The sequence below is a fragment of the Oncorhynchus keta genome, chromosome 3 (genome assembly GCF_023373465.1).
Source record: "Oncorhynchus keta strain PuntledgeMale-10-30-2019 chromosome 3, Oket_V2, whole genome shotgun sequence".
NCBI classification, from domain to species: Eukaryota; Metazoa; Chordata; class Actinopteri; order Salmoniformes; family Salmonidae; genus Oncorhynchus; species Oncorhynchus keta.
In genome coordinates this window covers 22,638,670-22,656,169 of record NC_068423.1, presented here as the reverse complement: position 1 = coordinate 22,656,169, position 17,500 = coordinate 22,638,670, and the positions used below count along the sequence as shown (strand labels likewise).

General features: G+C 43.8%; 1 pseudogene; it reads right to left on the bottom strand.

The window, feature by feature from the left end:
* LOC118375223 (voltage-dependent T-type calcium channel subunit alpha-1G-like) overlaps nucleotides 1-17,500 on the bottom strand; it is a 346,606-nt pseudogene that overhangs the window by 35,556 nt on the left and 293,550 nt on the right.

Below are 17,500 nucleotides of genomic sequence, written 5' to 3'. Positions count from 1 at the left end.
AGGTCATGTTACATACACACACACAGGTCATGTTATATACACACAGGTCATGTTATATATACACACATGTCATGTTACATACACACACACAGGTCATGTTATATACACACACACAGGTCATGTTATATATACACACAGGTCATGTTATATACACACACACAGGTCATGTTATATACACACACACAGGTCATGTTATATATACACACAGGTCATGTTATATATATACACACAGGTCATGTTATATACACACACACAGGTCATGTTATATATACACACAGGTCATGTTATATACACACACACAGGTCATGTTATATACACACAGGTCATGTTATATACACACACACAGGTCATGTTATATATACACACACACACAGGTCATGTTATATATACACACACAGGTCATGTTATACACACACACAGGTCATGTTATATATACACACACAGGTCATGTTATATACACACACAGGTCATGTTATATATACACACACAGGTCATGTTATATACACACATGTCATGTTATATATACACACAGGTCATGTTATATATACACACACAGGTCATGTTATATACACACACAGGTCATGTTATATATACACACACAGGTCATGTTATATACACACATGTCATGTTATATATACACACAGGTCATGTTACATACACACACACAGGTCATGTTATATACACACACACAGGTCATGTTATATATACACACAGGTCATGTTATATATACACACAGGTCATGTTATATACACACACACAGGTCATGTTATATATACACACATGTCATGTTATATATACACACAGGTCATGTTACATACACACACACAGGTCATGTTATATACACACACACAGGTCATGTTATATATACACACAGGTCATGTTATACACACACACAGGTCATGTTATATATACACACAGGTCATGTTATATACACACACAGGTCATGTTATATATACACACAGGTCATGTTATACACACACACACAGGTCATGTTATACACACACACAGGTCATGTTATATATACACACAGGTCATGTTATATATACACACAGGTCATGTTATATACACACACAGGTCATGTTATATATACACACAGGTCATGTTATACACACACACACAGGTCATGTTATATATACACACAGGTCATGTTATATACACACACACAGGTAATGTTATATATACACACACAGGTCATGTTATATATACACACACAGGTCATGTTATATATACACACACACACAGGTCATGTTATATATACACACACAGGTCATGTTATACATACACACACAGGTCATGTTATATATACACACACAGGTCATGTTATACACACACACAGGTCATGTTATATATACACACACAGGTCATGTTATATACACACATGTCATGTTATATATACACACAGGTCATGTTATATATACACACACAGGTCATGTTATATACACACACAGGTCATGTTATATATACACACACAGGTCATGTTATATACACACATGTCATGTTATATATACACACAGGTCATGTTACATACACACACACAGGTCATGTTATATACACACACACAGGTCATGTTATATATACACACAGGTCATGTTATATATACACACAGGTCATGTTATATACACACACACAGGTCATGTTATATATACACACATGTCATGTTATATATACACACAGGTCATGTTACATACACACACACAGGTCATGTTATATACACACACACAGGTCATGTTATATATACACACAGGTCATGTTATACACACACAGGTCATGTTATATATACACACAGGTCATGTTATATACACACACAGGTCATGTTATATATACACACAGGTCATGTTATACACACACACACAGGTCATGTTATACACACACACAGGTCATGTTATATATACACACAGGTCATGTTATATATACACACAGGTCATGTTATATACACACACAGGTCATGTTATATATACACACAGGTCATGTTATACACACACACACAGGTCACGTTATACACACACACAGGTCATGTTATATATACACACAGGTCATGTTATATATACACACAGGTCATGTTATACACACACACAGGTCATGTTATATATACACACAGGTCATGTTATATATACACACAGGTCATGTTATATACACACACACAGGTCATGTTATATATACACACACAGGTCATGTTATATATATACACACAGGTCATGTTATATACACACACACACAGGTCATGTTATATACACACACACACAGGTCATGTTATATACACACACACAGGTCATGTTATATATATACACACAGGTCATGTTATATACACACACACACAGGTCATGTTATATACACACACACAGGTCATGTTATACACACACACAGGTCATGTTATATATATACACACAGGTCATGTTATATATATACACACAGGTCATGTTATATACACACACACACAGGTCATGTTATATACACACACAGGTCATGTTATATACACACACAGGTCATGTTATATACACACACAGGTCATGTTATATACACACACACAGGTCATGTTATATACACATACAGGTCATGTTATATACACACACAGGTCATGTTATATACACACACACAGGTCATGTTATATACACACACACAGGTCATGTTATATACACACACAGGTCATGTTATATACACACACAGGTCATGTTATATACACACACACAGGTCATGTTATACACACACACAGGTCATGTTATATATACACACAGGTCATGTTATACACACACACATGTCATGTTATATATACACACAGGTCATGTTATATACACACACAGGTCATGTTATATACACACACACAGGTCATGTTATATATACACACAGGTCATGTTATATACACACACATAGGTCATGTTATACACACACACAGGTCATGTTATATATACACACAGGTCATGTTATACACACACACATGTCATGTTATATATACACACAGGTCATGTTATATATACACACAGGTCATGTTATATATATACACACAGGTCATGTTATATACACACACACATGTCATGTTATATATACACACATGTCATGTTATATATATACACACAGGTCATGTTATATACACACACAGGTCATGTTATATATATACACACACAGGTCATGTTATACACACACACATGTCATGTTATATACACACACAGGTCATGTTATATATATACACACAGGTCATGTTATATACACACACAGGTCATGTTATATATATACACACAGGTCATGTTATATATACACACACAGGTCATGTTATATATACACACAGGTCATGTTATATATACACACAGGTCATGTTATATATACACACAGGTCATGTTATATACACACACACATGTCATGTTATATATACACACAGGTCATGTTATATACACACACAGGTCATGTTATATATATACACACAGGTCATGTTATATATACACACACAGGTCATGTTATATATACACACAGGTCATGTTATATATACACACAGGTCATGTTATATATACACACAGGTCATGTTATATACACACACACAGGTCATGTTATATACACACACACAGGTCATGTTATATATACACACAGGTCATGTTATATATATACACACAGGTCATGTTATATATACACACAGGTCATGTTATATATACACACAGGTCATGTTATATATACACACAGGTCATGTTATATACACACACACACATGTCATGTTATATATACACACAGGTCATGTTATATATACACACACAGGTCATGTTATATATATACACACAGGTCATGTTATATATACACACACAGGTCATGTTATATATATACACACAGGTCATGTTATATATACACACAGGTCATGTTATATACACACACAGGTCATGTTATATATACACACAGGTCATGTTATATACACACACACAGGTCATGTTATATACACACACACAGGTCATGTTATATATACACACAGGTCATGTTATATACACACACACAGGTCATGTTATATATACACACAGGTCATGTTATATACACACACACAGGTCATGTTATATACACACACACAGGTCATGTTATATATACACACAGGTCATGTTATATACACACACACAGGTCATGTTATATATATACACACAGGTCATGTTATATATACACACAGGTCATGTTATATACACACAGGTCATGTTATATACACACACAGGTCATGTTATATATATACACACACACAGGTCATGTTATATATACACACAGGTCATGTTATATATACACACACAGGTCATGTTATATATATACACACAGGTCATGTTATATATACACACAGGTCATGTTATATATACACACACAGGTCATGTTATATATACACACACAGGTCATGTTATATATATACACACAGGTCATGTTATATATACACACACAGGTCATGTTATATATACACACAGGTCATGTTATATATACACACAGGTCATGTTATACACACACAGGTCATGTTATATATACACAGGTCATGTTATATATACACACAGGTCATGTTATATACACACAGGTCATGTTATATACACACACAGGTCATGTTATATATACACACACACAGGTCATGTTATATATACACACAGGTCATGTTATATATACACACACAGGTCATGTTATATATATACACACAGGTCATGTTATATATATACACACAGGTCATGTTATATATACACACACAGGTCATGTTATATATATACACACAGGTCATGTTATATATACACACAGGTCATGTTATATACACACACACAGGTCATGTTATATATACACACAGGTCATGTTATATACACACACACAGGTCATGTTATATATACACACACAGGTCATGTTATATATACACACACAGGTCATGTTATATATACACACACAGGTCATGTTATATATACACACAGGTCATGTTATATATACACACACAGGTCATGTTATATATACACACACAGGTCATGTTATATATACACACACAGGTCATGTTATACACACACACAGGTCATGTTATACACACACACAGGTCATGTTATATATACACACATGTCATGTTATATATACACACATGTCATGTTATACATACACACACAGGTCATGTTATATATATATACACAGGTCATGTTATATATACACACACACAGGTCGGAGGACCTGGACCATCTACGGTGTATCACTAGAGCTCTGAAGTAATATGATGAGACAAATCACTGATACACTCGCCGAGATCACTGTAGATGACGACAGGACTAAAACCATAAAGATCACTGTGAACGTGCTTCTCCAAGCCGAGCAGAACTGTTGATGAAAGCACAATGTGGAAACGTTTGTCCATTTCTGTTTCAGCATTGTGTTTGAATGTGGGACTGTGTGTGTGTGTGTGTGTGTGTGTGTGTGTGTGTGTGTGTGTGTGTGTGTGTGTGTGTGTGTGTGTGTGTGTGTGTGTGTGTGTGTGTGTGTGTGTGTGTGTGTGTGTGTGTGTTCCCTGAGGGCAGGGTACGACGCAACTCGATAGTTTCTCCATGATGTCAGCATCTACTCAGAATGGATGAATCAACACTACAGGAAATAACTTTAAACACAATGATTCTATATTGGACCCCTGAAGGGCCTGGCTACCTGTGTGTATGTGTGCGTGTGTGTTCATGTGTGTGTGTTCAAGTGTATACGTGTGTGTGTGTGTGGGTTTGTGTGTGTGTGTGTGTGTGTGTGTGTGTGTGTGTGTGTGTGTGTGTGTGTGTGTGTGTGTGTGTGTGTGTGTGTGTGTGTGTGTGTGTGTGTGTGTGTGTGTGTGTGCATGCAGTGGAAAATTAGAGGGAGTGAACAAGATGCGTCTAGCACCTTGCTGATGCCAACCTGGCATGTTGGATTCAATATGGCATTGTCTAGATATATGGCTGTATATTCGAGAGAGAGAGAGAGAGAGAGAGAGAGACACCGTTTCCATGGCAATCTCCAGGATGGGAGACCCTGTCAGCATGGAAACGGTTTGAGGTGTGCAGACTGATGAAGCTTGAATCACCAAACTAATGTCACTGTGTGAAATGAAATTTGAGATTGTCTTCATTGCATTGTTTTCTGATTGATGTATTCTAAAGTGCCAGCAGCATAACATCCTGCAGCCCACTGCTGACTTGCCTCTGAAGCTAGGAAGAGTTGGTCCAGTAGGAGATACGCCGGTCTGATAAAATATCCCAATGCCCCAGGGCAGTGATTGGGGACATTGCCCTGAGTAAGGTGCTGTCATTCCGATGGAACGTTGAACAGATGTCTCTCTCTGTGGTCACTAAAGATCCCATGGCACATATCATAAGAGTAGGGGTGTCCTGATTACATTCCCAATCTGGCCCTCATACCATCACGGCCACCTAATCATCTTCAGCTTCCAATTGGCTCATTCATCTCCCCTGTAACAATACCTCAAATGACATGTTCTCAGTCAACGTAACTGGTGAAAAAAATATGTTAAAAAGAGTCTGGATGTAAATTGTATGTTTGTAGGTTTCTTGGTAATCAGGCTGTTGTTTGGTCACACCATTCAAATGGAGTTGATTTGACTAGAATCTGGGTGTTCCTGCATTTTGTTTTCACTAGGAAAGTGCAAAGAAAAGTTCATTCAGGTCGGGGGGGGTAGATGTTACAACGGGCAAAACGAGTGACGTAAGCGACTTGAGGTCGGGGGTGGCTTGAGCGTGGTATGATCGCCGGTGCCAAGCGCGTCAGTTTCTCAGAAATGGACGGCCTCCTGGGCTTTTCACCTACGACAGCGTCTAGGGTTTATCACTTAAGGGCCTATAGCAGTTACCCACATGATGATGGACTGAGATGAATGTAGTTTATTATTATCAAACGCAATTTCAACCTCGACTATGTTCAGTGGGGAAGCCAAGGGTTTTAAAGCTACGATAAAGCTACGATAGCACTGTGTTTTACGAGCGTTTAACAAGGCAGTTTGTATTCATAAAGGCCTAACAGAGAGAGCTTTCCACCGATGCACCTTTCCACTAACTCACAAACATCGCTGCTTCGCCTCTTCTGAAGTGGCCTCTGGAATGTATCAGGTCCCCCCCCATGTCTATATAATCATGTTCATTATGGACTAAAAAACATAAAACCTGATCCTGGACCAGCACTCCTACTCTGAGACAAAGTGTGACCTCTGACCTGTCCTTGAAGAAGCGTCGTAAGCCGAAGGCCACCAGCTTGAAGACAGACTCCAGGACGAAGATGAGGGTGAAGATGTAGTTGCAGATCTTCAGCGCCTCGTCCAACTCCTGGAGAGCGAGAGGGAGGGAGGGAGAGGAGTTGACGGGGAGGGAGGGAGGGAGGGAGGGAGGGAGGGAGGGAGGGAGGGAGGGAGGGATGGAAGGAGAGGGAGGGAGGGAGGAATAGAAGGAGAGGAAGGGGAGAGGGAGGGAGGAATGGAAGGAGAGGAATGGAAGGAGAGGGAGGGGTGGTGGGAGGGAGATAGGGAGGGAGGAATGGAAGGAGAGGGAGGGAGGAATGGAAGGAGAGGGAGGGAGGAATGGAAGGAGAGGAAGGGGGAGGAGTTGGAACGAGGATTAGTATTACAATATTCCATAGGTTGCAGTTATTATATTCTCTCTCCTCTGATGTCCCACTCTCCCAGAATAATCCATTTCCCAGAGTAATATTCTCCAAACCACCATCCCACTCTCTCCCTCTCCTCTACCTCCCCCTCTCCTTCTCTCTGAAAAGGCTAACAGTATGAAAGTGTCTTGGAGCCTGGGGGAATTAACAATGCCCTTCTCTCTTTTCCAAGTAGGCATATAGTTAGACGATCAGACAACTAACTCTACAGGGATTTACTGACTCATCTGGCCACCCACTCCTCCTTTCCCTCATCTCTCTCTCTGTTTCTCTGTACCACCCTCATCTATCTGTCACTCTCTCTACCACCCTCATATCTCTCTCTCTGTTTCTCTCTACCACCCTCATCTCTCTCTGTCTGTCTCCATCTCTGTCTCTCTCTCTCCCGCTCTGTCTCTCTCAATACCACCCTCATCGCTGCCTGTCTCTCTCTACCACCCTCATCTCTCTTTCTCTCTCTCTCTCTCTCTCTCTCTCTCTCTCTGTCTCTCTCTGTCTCTCTCTGTCTCTCTCTCTGTCTCTCTCTCTGTCTCTCTCTGTCTCTCTCTCTGTCTCTCTCTCTCTGTCTCTCTCTCTCTGTCTCTCTCTCTCTCTCTCTCTCTCTCTCTCTCTCTCTCTCTCTCTCTCTCTCTCTCTCTCTCTCTCTCTCTCTCATCTCTGCCTGTCTCTCTCTCCACCCTCATCTCTTTCTCTCTCTCTACCACCCTCATTTCACTCTCTCTCTCTCTCTCTCCACCCTCATCTCTCTCTGTCTCTACCACTCATCTCTCTCTCTCTCTCCACTCTCTCTCTGTCTCTCTCTCTCTCTCTCTCTCTCTGCCACCCTCATCTCTCTCTCTCTCTCTCTCTCCTCACTCTTCTCTCTCTCTCTCTCTCTACCACCCTCATCTCTCTCTCTCTCTCTCTCTCTCTCTCTCTCTCTCTCTCTCTCTCTCTCTCTCTCTCTCTCTCTCTCCTCTCTCTCTCTCTCTCTCTCTCTCTCTCTCTCTCTCTCTCTCTCTCTCTCTCTCTCTCTCTCTCTCTCTCTCTCTGTCTACCACCCTCATCTCTCTCTCTCTCTCTCTGTCTCTCTCTCTACCACCCTCATCTCTCTCCGTCTCTCTCTCTGTCTCTACCACCCTCATCTCTCTCTGTCTCTCTCTACCACCCTCATCTCTCTCTCTCTCTCTCGCTCTCTGTCTCTCTCTACCACCCTCATCGAGTTTTCATCACGAATCACCATGCGGCTGATCTGATAATAAACCATTACAATTGTTCGAGACATAATTTGCGTGGGAGTTAAGTTCATGTTTTTGTCATTTGCGTTTGTGCTGCCAAACAAACTACAAATCCCAGAGCAATGATCTTGGACCATGCGGAATTAGTACTGGACGAGCAGCCATCTTGGTGCGTGCTGTCCGAGATGCCATGGCGATAACTAATGGACTACAAATGAACAAAGAAACCATCATTGCTCAGGTCCTACCTTGGGCTGCTGGTAGTGTTCCATCGCCATAGTGATGACGTTGAGTCCGATGACGACGGTAATGAAGAGGTCCAGATACTGGGAGGTACACATGTTGTGGATGAGGAGACGTGTGGGGGAGTAATCCGAGTAGTAAGGCTTACTCTGAGCTTCTGTTGGAAGGGGGGAGTAAGAGAGGGGAGGTCGGGGAGGTAGGCTCTCTCTCTCTCTCTGTCTACCACCCTCTAGGGAGTCTCTCTCTACTGGACATATTGAGAGAAAGATGTCATCTCTCTCTGTCTCTCTCTCTACCACCCTCAGGTCTCAAGAGCCCTCTCTCTGCATTGTCTCGAACTGTCTCTCAAGACACACCCCACAGGTCATCAACATCTCACCATGCATGATGTGATAATAAATTAACATTTGATTTGATTTGAATTTGCGTGGGAGTTAAGTTCATGTTTTTGTCATTTGCATAGCTGCATAACAAACTACAAATCCCAGAGCATTTTGGACCATCAAACAGTACAGAAGAGAAGCAGCCATCTTGGAAAGAGAGAGATGGAGGGAAAACTAATGGACTACAAATGAACAAAGAAACCATCAAGGCTCAGGAAAACAAGGGAGGGATGATGGAGTGTTCCATCAAGTGAGAGAGAGATGGAGAGAAATGAAGGAGATACTGGGAGGTACACATGTTGGGATGAGGAGAGAAAACAAGGGAGAGTGAGAGGGAGAAAAACAAGGAGAAGGCTTAGAGATTCTGAGGAGAAGGGAAAAGAAGGGAGAGAAAACGGGGAGAGGCAGATGGAGAGAGAGATAGGGAGAGTGTAACATAGGGAGAGAAAGATGGAGAAAGAGGTGGACACCAGAGATGGAGAGAAAACAAGGGAGCCCTCTCAGATGGAGAGAAAACAAGAGAGAGAGAGATGGGGAGAAACATCTGCTAACCATGAGATGGAGAAAAACAAGGGATTTGATTTGAAGAGAGAGAGATGGAGTGTCAGAAAACAAGGAAAGAGAGAGATAGAGAAAACAATTTAGATCATAACATTACAGAAGAGAAGCAGAAAACAAGCGAGAAAGAGAGATGGAGGGAAAACAAGGGAGAGAGAGAGATGGAGAGAAAACAAGGGAGAGAAAACAAGGGAGAGAGATAGATGGAGAGAAAACAAGGGAGAGAGAGAGATGGAGAGAAAACAAGGGAGAGAGAGATGGAGAGAAAACAAGGGAGAGAGAGATGGAGAGAAAACAAGGGAGAGAGAGAGATGGAGAGAAAACAAGGGAGAAAACAAGGGAGAGAGAGAGATGGAGAGAAAACAAGGGAGAGAAAACAAGGGAGAAAGAAAGATGGAGAGAAAACAAGGGAGAGAGAGATGGAGAGAAAACAAGGGAGAGAGAGAGATGGGAGAAAACAAGGGAGAGAGAGAGATGGAGAGAAAACAAGGGAGAGAGAGATGGAGAGAAAACAAGGGGAGAGAGAGATGGAGAGAAAACAAGGCAGAGAGAGAGATGGAGAGAAAACAAGGGAGAGAGAGAGATGGAGAGAAAACAAGGCAGAGAGAGAGATGGAGAGAAAACAAGGGAGAGAGAGAGATGGAGAGAAAACAAGGGAGAGAGAGATGGAGAGAAAACAAGGGAGAGAGAGAGATGGAGAGAAAACAAGGGAGAGAAAACAAGGTAGAGAGAGAGATGGAGAGAAAACAAGGGAGAGAGAGAGATGGAGAGAAAACAAGGAGAGAGAGAGAGATGGAGAGAAAACAAGGGAGAGAGAGAGATGGAGAGAAAACAAGGGAGAGAGAGAAATGGAGAGAAAACAAGGGAGAGAGAGATGGAGAGAAAACAAGGGAGAGAGAGAGATGGAGAGAAAACAAGGGAGAGAAAACAAGGGAGAGAGAGATGGAGAGAAAACAAGGGAGAGAGAGAGATGGAGAGAAAACAAGGAGAAAACAAGGGAGAGAGAGATGGAGAGAAAACAAGGGAGAGAGAGAGAGGGAGAGAAAACAAGGGAGAGAGAGATGGAGAGAAAACAAGGGAGAGAGAGATGGAGAGAAAACAAGGGAGAGAGAGAGATGCGGAGAAAACAAGGGAGAGAGAGATGGAGAGAAAACAAGGGAGAGAGAGAGATGGAGAGAAAGCAAGGGAGAGAGAGAGATGGAGAGAAAGCAAGGGAGAGAGAGAGATGGAGAGAAAGCAAGGGAGAGAGAGAGATGGAGAGAAAGCAAGGGAGAGAGAGAGATGGAGAGAAAGCAAGGGAGAGAGAGAGATGGAGAGAAAGCAAGGGAGAGAGAGATGGAGAGAAAGCAAGGGAGAGAGAGAGATGGAGAGAAAGCAAGGGAGAGAGAGAGATGGAGAGAAAGCAAGGGAGAGAGAGAGATGGAGAGAAAGCAAGGGAGAGAGAGAGATGGAGAGAAAGCAAGGGAGAGAGAGAGATGGAGAGAAAGCAAGGGAGAGAGAGAGATGGAGAGAAGCACAGTGTTGCCGGGTCGAGCTCCCCTGCTCCCCTGTGGCTGCCAACCATGACTAATAAAATCAGAGCGGCTCTCATCTGATCAATAAAGATTCAAATGGACATCTCCCCTGAGAGAGCATGGTGGGAAATAAACATCCTTGCCACTGCCCAAAGAGTTGTGTGTGTGTGTGTGCACGTGTGTGTGTGTGTGTGTGTGCGCGTGTGTGTGTGTGCGCACGTGCGCACTTGTGTGTGTGTGCTTGAAGAGACTGGAGTTGGGAAGAAGGGAGGTTATTTTGGTGCATTGTGAGAGAGAGAGGACATATGAGGGGAGAGGACAGAACAGCATGGGCCTGCAAACACACACACACACACATGTGCACAGCCTGATTCCCTCAGGTGCTGTTCAGCTCTCCCTCATCCCAAACCTCAGGTGCTGTTCAGGTCTCCCTCATCCCAAACCCCAGGTGCTGTTCAGCTCTACCTCATCCAAACCTCAGGTGCTGTTCAGCTCTCCCTCATCCTAAACCTCAGGTGCTGTTCAGCTCTCCCTTATCCTAGACCTCAGGTGCTGTTCAACTCTCCCTCATCCTAAACCTCAGGTGCTGTTCAGCTCTCCCTCATCCCAAACCTCAGGTGCTGTTCAGGTCTCCCTCATCCAAACCTCAGGTGCTGTTCAGCTCTCCCTCATCCTAAACCTCAGGTGCTGTTCAGCTCTCCCTCATCCTAAACCTCAGGTGCTGTTCAGCTCTCCCTCATCCTAAACCTCAGGTGCTGTTCAGCTCTCCCTTATCCTAGACCTCAGGTGCTGTTCAGCTCTCCCTCATCCTAAACCTCAGGTGCTGTTCAGCTCTCCCTCATCCCAAACCTCAGGTGCTGTTCAGGTCTCCCTCATCCAAACCTCAGGTGCTGTTCAGCTCTCCCTCATCCTAAACCTCAGGTGCTGTTCAGCTCTCCCTCATCCTAAACCTCAGGTGCTGTTCAGCTCTCCCTCATCCCAAACCTCAGGTGCTGTTCAGGTCTCCCTCATCCAAACCTCAGGTACTGTTCAGCTCTCCCTCATCCTAAACCTCAGGTGCTGTTCAGCTCTCCCTCATCCTAAACCTCAGGTGCTGTTCAGCTCTCCCTCATCCTAAACCTCAGGTGCTGTTCAGCTCTCCCTCATCCTAAACCTCAGGTGCTGTTCAGCTCTCCCTCATCCCAAACCTCAGGTGCTGTTCAGGTCTCCCTCATCCCAAACCTCAGGTGCTGTTCAGCTCTCCCTCATCCCAAACCTCAGGTGCTGTTCAGCTCTACCTCATCCAAACCTCAGGTGCTGTTCAGGTCTCCCTCATCCTAAACCTCAGGTGCTGTTCAGCTCTACCTCATCCTAAACCTCAGGTGCTGTTCAGCTCTCCCTCATCCTAAACCTCAGGTGCTGTTCAGCTCTCCCTCATCCTAAACCTACTTGAGTGTGAGGCTCTCTCTCATTTGGTGTCTACCTGGTTCATTGCTTTGTCGTACATGTATTGTACAACACGCAGACCCATTACACTATATACTCGTGCAGTGAACCCACTGGTGCAAAACGTTGTGGCGGTGAAATGTCATGGGAAACGGCTAAGCTGCTGCAGGGCCTAGCACTTTATTTTATGGGGCCGCGCTAGAGGGTCGATAGATGAAACTAAGGGCACAGTTCATTGAGCATCCGTTGCTGTACCTTGGGAGGACTGTTGACATAATGTATTAGACACTTCGGTGGCTGACTGTGTTTTCGTAAAGCAATCGACAGCAGTCTTGTAAATGCCCAGTTCTCATAGGTTGAAAACCCTACACAAAGAAGAAGGAGAGAGCGATAATGAGAGAGATGGACCTTGTGTAAGTACTGCCCTGAGAGAGGGAGCGGTAGAACGAGAAATAGGGGTGGGGGGTGGGGGGGAGAGAACCTTTTCCTTTTGGCTCAGGCCCAGCTTTGCCACAGGCGAGAGAAATGAAGGGAGAGAGGAGAGGTGAGGTGAGAGTTGAGAGTGCCAAATTACACTTCTGCTACTCCAACATTCTCTTTCTGGATGGAGAAAGAACTGAGCAGCACTTAGAGGGAGAAATGATTTTACGGGTACAGACTGACACTGTGATGTCATGCCAAACCAATGAGTCAAGACAACGTCTGTATTAGCTTTTGCCAAATCAGCCTGGAAGACTTTTAAAAGTGTGTGTGTGTCTGTTTGTATGTATGTGCGCAGTGTGTGCGTGTGTCTGCTTGTATGTATGTGCGCAGTGCGTGTGTGTGTCTGTTTGTATGTATGTGCGCAGTGTGTGTGCGTGTTTGTGTTCACATTGCAGGGGTGTAAGGTTTACTTTTGTGAGAAAAAGAGAACTGAGACAAGAGGAAAGTGAAGAAGTGAGGTGGGGATAATTTCTCTCTCTCTCTCTCTCTCTCTCTCTCTCTCTCTCTCTCTCTCTCTCTCTCTCTCTCTCTCTCTCTCTCTCTCTCTCTCTCTCTCTCTCTCTCTCTCTCTCTCTCTCTCTCTCTCTCTCTCTCTCTCTCTCTCTCTCTCTCTCTCTCTCTCTCTCTCTCTCTCTCTCTCTCTCACACACACAAAGAAGCATAACATCAAATAAACATCGAACAGACCCTCGACCACTCTACCAACCCAAGGGGCCTTAGACCTATGTGGTCGCTAATAGGGAGCATCTGATAAATGACTAGCATGTTAAACTGAATGTCCATGTGGGAGCCCCGTGTGAGGAATCTTGGGTACCCTACATGTTGGTGCCCTGTGGAGGAAGCTTGGGTACCCTACATGTTGGTGCCCTGTGGAGGAAGCTTGGGTACCCTACATGTTGGTGCCCTGTGGAGGAAGCTTGGGTACCCTACATGTTGGTGCCCTGTGGAGGAAGCTTGGGTACCCTACATGTTGGTGCCCTGTGGATGAATCTTGGGTACCCTACATGTTGGTGCCCTGTGTGAGGAAGCTTGGGTACCCTACATGTTGGTGCCCTGTGGAGGAAGCTTGGGTACCCTACATGTTGGTGCCCTGTGGAGGAAGCTTGGGTACCCTACATGTTGGTGCCCTGTGTGAGGAAGCTTGGGTACCCTACATGTTGGTGCCCTGTGTGAGGAAGCTTGGGTACCCTACATGTTGGTGCCCTGTGGAGGAAGCTTGGGTACCCTACATGTTGGTGCCCTGTGTGAGGAATCTTGGGTACCCTACATGTTGGCTTCCCATGAAAGGATTCAGGCAAAAATGTATTTATACTTCAAGAGGGAATTAAATGTTATTTTTTTACATTTTGTCATATACATGATGCTATTTTACTCTTGGGAGAACCAAGACCCCTTTAGCTGAAAGCATTGGTGTATCATTAAACATCATTACCGACATAAAAAGGTAATTAGTTAGGAAAGAGCGCCAATAATAAAAAACTGTCCAAAAACAACCTCTTAGCCCCTTAGCACACATTACCTATATCCATCCGATTCTTTGAAGTCTACAAAGCAAGTTATTTTGGGACTGAGCCACACTCAGTCACTTCAGGAACACAAGGCTTGGTTGGTAAATACAGACACACTGAAGTCCCTGGCACAGCACGATGGGTTTACTTTCATAGCGTGAGTGGGCTTTGATTGGGTTGGAGTGAATATATGTCTGTGTATGGGGTTGAAAGAGGTTCTGGTTGGGTTGAATGTGTGTGTATCGGTTTGAACTTGAAGGAGCTTTGGTTGCATTGGTTTACACATACAGTGTGTGGGGTTTGATGTCTGTGTATGGGGTTAGATGTCTGTGTATGGGGTTGGATGTCTGTGTATGGGGTTAGATGTATGTGTATGGGGTTTGATGTCTGTGTATGGGGTTGGATGTCTGTGTATGGGGTTAGATGTCTGTGTATGGGGTTGGATGTCTGTGTATGGGGTTGGATGTCTGTGTATGGGGTTGGATGTCTGTGTATGGGGTTAGATGTCTGTGTATGGGGTTGGATGTCTGTGTATGGGGTTGGATGTCTGTGTATGGGGTTGGATGTCTGTGTATGGGGTTGGATGTCTGTGTATGGGGTTTGATGTCTGTGTATGGGGTTTGATGTCTGTGTATGGGGTTTGATGTCTGTGTATGGGGTTTGATGTCTGTGTATGGGGTTGGATGTCTGTGTATGGGGTTTGATGTCTGTGTATGGGGTTTGATGTCTGTGTATGTGGTTAGATGTCTGTGTATGGGGTTGGATGTCTGTGTATGGGGTTTGATGTCTGTGTATGGGGTTTGATGTCTGTGTATGGGGTTTGATGTCTGTGTATGGGGTTTGATGTCTGTGTATGGGGTTAGATGTCTGTGTATGGGGTTGGATGTCTGTGTATGGGGTTAGATGTCTGTGTATGGGGTTGGATGTCTGTGTATGGGGTTGGATGTCTGTGTATGGGGTTAGATGTCTGTGTATGGGGTTGGATGTCTGTGTATGGGGTTTGATGTCTGTGTATGGGGTTAGATGTATGTGTATGGGGTTGGATGTCTGTGTATGGGGTTTGATGTCTGTGGATGGGGTTAGATGTATGTGTATAGGGTTGGATGTCTGTGTATGGAGTTGGATGTCTGTGTATGGGGTTGGATGTCTGTGTATGGGGTTGGATGTCTGTGTATGGGGTTTGATGTCTGTGTATGGGGTTGGATGTCTGTGTATAGGGTTGGATGTCTGTGTATGGGGTTAGATGTCTGTGTATGGGGTTGGATGTCTGTGTATAGGGTTTGGATGTCTGTGTATGGGGTTGGATGTCTGTGTATAGGGTTTGGATGTCTGTGTATGGGGTTGGATGTCTGTGTATGGGGTTTGTAACACAGTGGAACTATGTGCTGAATACTGTGAAATGACCGATATGTTTCAATGTTCAATATTCAATCAACCTATAAATGGTTCCATATTGTGGATTGTGGAGTAATTTCACTATTGGGATGTGACAGTGGAGTAAAACTGTCTGTGTATGATTGGGTTGAGGCTTGTGGTAGAGAGATGATTGGTCAGGTGTATGAGGCTTGTGGTCTGTTGGTCACTGGGGATGATTGGAGGTGAAACTGAGGCTCTGTGGGTAGAGGGATTGGTTGAAACTGATGTGGTAGAGAGATGATTGGTCATGAAACTGGGCTTGTGGTATGATTGGTGTGAAACTGATTGTGGGTGATTGGTCATGAAACTGAGGCTTGTGGTAGAGATGATTGGTGTGAGGCTAGAGAGATGATTGGGTTGAGATGATTGGTCAGGTGAAACTGAGGCTTGTGGTAGAGATTTGGTCAGGTGTCTGTGGTATGATTGGGTTGGGCTTGTGGTATGATTGGTCAGGTGTGATTGGGGTTGGATGTCTGTGGTATGATTGGGTTGGGCTTGTGGTATGTCTGTGTAAACTTGGGGTTGGATGGTCTGAAACTGTATGGGGTTTGGTCATGTCTTGTGGTATAGAAACTGGGTTGATTTGGTCAGGTGAAACTGAGGCTTGTGGTAGAGAGATGATTGGTCAGGTGAAACTGAGGCTTGTGGTATGTCTGTGTATGGGGAGGCTTGGATGAAACTCTTGTGGTAGAGAGATGATTGGTCAGGTGAAACTGCTTGTGGTAGAGAGATGATTGGTCAGGTGAAACTGGTAGAGAGATGATTGGTCAGGTGAAACTGAGGCTTGTGGTAGAGAGATGATTGGTCAGGTGAAACTGAGGCTTGTGGTATAGGAGATGATTGGTCAGGTGAAACTGATGTCTGGTGAAACTGATTGTGGTAGAGATGATTGGTCAGGTGGAGGCTTGTGGTAGTCTGAGGCTTGTGGTAGAGAGATGATTGGTTTGTGAACTGACAGTGGTAGAAGATGATTGGTCAGAAACTGTGAAATGAAACTGAGGTTGTGGTAGAGAGATGTTCAATGAAACTGAGGCTTGTTCAATCAAAACTGAGGCTTGTGGTAGAGAGATGATTGGTAAATGATTCCATATTGTTGTGGTAGATGATTGGTCAGTGAAACTGAGGCTTGTGGTAGAGAGATTTGGTCAGGTGTGAGGAGA